The sequence below is a fragment of the Pipistrellus hanaki genome, assembly GCF_964339955.1.
Source record: "Pipistrellus hanaki genome assembly, chromosome: 7".
NCBI lineage: Eukaryota > Metazoa > Chordata > Mammalia > Chiroptera > Vespertilionidae > Pipistrellus > Pipistrellus hanaki.
This window is the reverse complement of record NC_140509.1, coordinates 62850586-62853795: the sequence shown is the minus strand read 5'-3', so window position 1 is coordinate 62853795 and position 3210 is coordinate 62850586.

The window sequence follows — 3210 nt, the reverse complement described above, 5'->3', positions numbered from 1 at the left end:
ATGTGAATGACTGCATTTCCTTTGTAAAATTTTGCATCGTAAGCCTGTTGACCTATATTCATCTATAATTAAAATTAGAAACACCAATTAGAAAGGACATATGCACCTCTATGTTCATAGCAGCACAATTTACAATAGCTAAGATTTGGAAACAACCTAAGTGCCCATCAGTAGATGAGTGGATTAAAAAATTGTGGTACATCTACACAATGGAATACTACTCTGTGGTAAAAAAAAAAAAAAAAAAAAGAAGAAGAAGTTCTTACCATTTGCAACAGCATGGATGGAACTGGAAAGCATTATGCTAAGTGAAATAAGCCAGTCAGAGAAAGATAAATATCACATGATCTCACTTATTTGTGGAATATAATGAACAACATAAACTGATGAACAAAAATAGATCCAGAGACAGAGAAACATCGATCAGACCATTAAACCTCAGAGGGAAGGTGGGGGAGGTAAGGGGAAGAGCTCAACTAAAGGACTTATATGCATACATATAAGCCTAACCAATGGACACAGACAACTATGGGGTGAGGGCATGAAGTGGGGAATGGGGGAATAATGGGGAATAAGGACACATATGTAACACTGTAATCAATAAAGAAATTTTAAAAAATCTTAAAGTGGATTGAAGTTAGAGGATGGGGATATCTATGGGAACAGACTTCCCTTCGTTCCTCTAACTTTCAATTCATATTTGAAGCTTCCTTCACCCTTAGTTAAGGCCAGTCTTTAAAGATTCCACATGTAATCCTGAGAGGAGTTCCTGCTTAGGGATTAGCAATCACTTCTGGCTGCTATCTCACATTTGACACCAAGAATGCAACTCTGTTCCTGGATCCTGAAAGCAGCTTCCAGAGTCCTGCTGACTGGCATAAACCCATGAGGAAATAAAGTGTTTCATTCATGTACACACACACACACACACACACACACACACACACACACATACACACACCATATGAAGCATACTTCTTCCTGATTCATGAATAAACACAATTTCTATTACATTGGACACTTTTTCATCATTCAGGTCTCAGAACATAGAAAAAGATACAGGTTTGATTGGGGCCTGATTAAATCCTGAATTATCAGTAGGTAAGTGTAGATGCTGAAGATTTCAAGTGCCTTGACCTTTGATTAACTTACTCTCTGGAAGCAGTTTAAGAGATTCTTGGGAAGACTGAGTTCTTTGTATAAATCTTATTATTTTTGCTGAATATGTGAAGTTGTAGTGACTCTTTTTAGGGCAGTGTTCACAAATTTTTGCAAGGTTTTATTTTTGGTAATTGCTTTCTATAAATTTAGACATAACTTATGTATAGAAATAAGCTGCACTCATGGTTTATTCGCTATATTTTGTTTGTACTCTTTAAGACCCAGGAAGCAGGAAGATCAAAGTGTTCTGGTAACATAGAACCATATATTCCCCCAACCCAAGCACAGAACCACGAAGTGAGTGAGAAATGCACATTGTGTCCTCCAGAGTTAAAACTAAGTTAATAAATTACTTATATTAAAAATATATATATATATATATATATATATTTATGAGACAAGTCTTGAAAGAATAGACTCGATTTTCTTCAATATGCATAATCCACCTTTTGCCTCTACCATACTACTAAAACAAAGCATAGACTGATTCATCAATCAACTTCTAATGGTCATATTTCAAGACCTCATTTTAGTTCTTATTTTAATCAGTTTACATAGTCTCTTATTGACCCTGAAATGTCAGGGTTCCCAGAGTTCCATCCATTGTCTTTTATTCTCTCTTTTCTTCAAAGTTCTTAAAGTGGGTGGGTACAGAGCAGATAGAGTTCCCAGATATGTACAATTTAACTAAACAGTATTTCAGGTTAATTTAAGAAACAGTATTTAAAACTTGAACTTTTCATTTATGGAAAGATCTGACAACACTAGACCAATATTTATAATTCCAATAATTAGTTAGGATTAAATTGATGTTGCTTTATAGAGATTAGACACCTGCTCTCCAGTGGCTACAGTCCTTACCACTCCCTATTTCCTTAAATATCTGACCTAACTCTTTAATTAATTTACATGAAAGAGCATTTGCAAATACTCACTCTGCATAATCTAATCCTATTTGTGATTTGAACTAACTCACTCTAAAGTTCTAATTCAGAATACATTCTTCAACACTGAACAGTATTTCAGTTCTCCATAGATGTACCATAGGTTCCTCACTCTCAACATGTCCCAAACCAAACATATTCTTTTTTTCTCATTGTTTCTTCTGTAGGATCCACACAGTTGATAGTGTTACTATCTGCTATGGTTAGTTTTATGTGTCAACTTACCTGAGAATATAACACTCAGCTATTTAAATAAACACTAATCTAGATTTTGCTGAGAAGATAATTTGTACATGTGATTAATATATATAATCAGTTGACTTTTAGTTAAGAAGATTATCTTTGATAATCTGTGTGGGCCTCATCAAATCAATTGTAAAGCCTCAAGAGCAAAACTGAGGTTTTCCTGAAGAGGAAGAAATTCGAGCTCAAGACTACAGCATCAGCTCCTCCCAAGAGTTTTCAGCCTGCTGGCCTGTCCCCATCCTTCAGACTTGTCAGTATTCACAATACTACTGGTTCTGTTGCACTGGAGAACTCCATACTAAGAATCATATAGAATTCCATACCAAGCATCTAAGAGACTTCCCAAACACTTTCTCCTCCTTATAGCTTTCATCCAGTCATTACCACTTTCAAATTACACTTTAAAGTAATTGTCAGATATGATTTTGTAATTCTATAATTCAGATCTAGTCTGCATTATTAATGACCAAAGTCCAAACTCCTAAGCAGGATACACAAGCTATTAATTTTCCTATACCTGCCTACTTCTCCCCATTTATTTCTTATCACTGTACTCACTTCTCTTGTGCCTACAAGCTAGATGGAACTGCTTTTATATTTTTGAAGGCACCCTCATATTTTATTCCTTAATGCCTGAGTTGCTCCTACAACCTCAAATATCCTTCCTTATAGAGAACCTGGCAAAACTACTCAACCTCAAAAACTTAGTTGGAACCTATAAAACCTCCACATCCTCTCCTTATCAAATAGAATTGATAAACTTTTTCCTTTAACCCAGATTCCTTTTGTATACTTCAACCAGATATAACCATAAGATAAGAATAATACCATTTATTTATTCATACATCTGTCTTCCTCT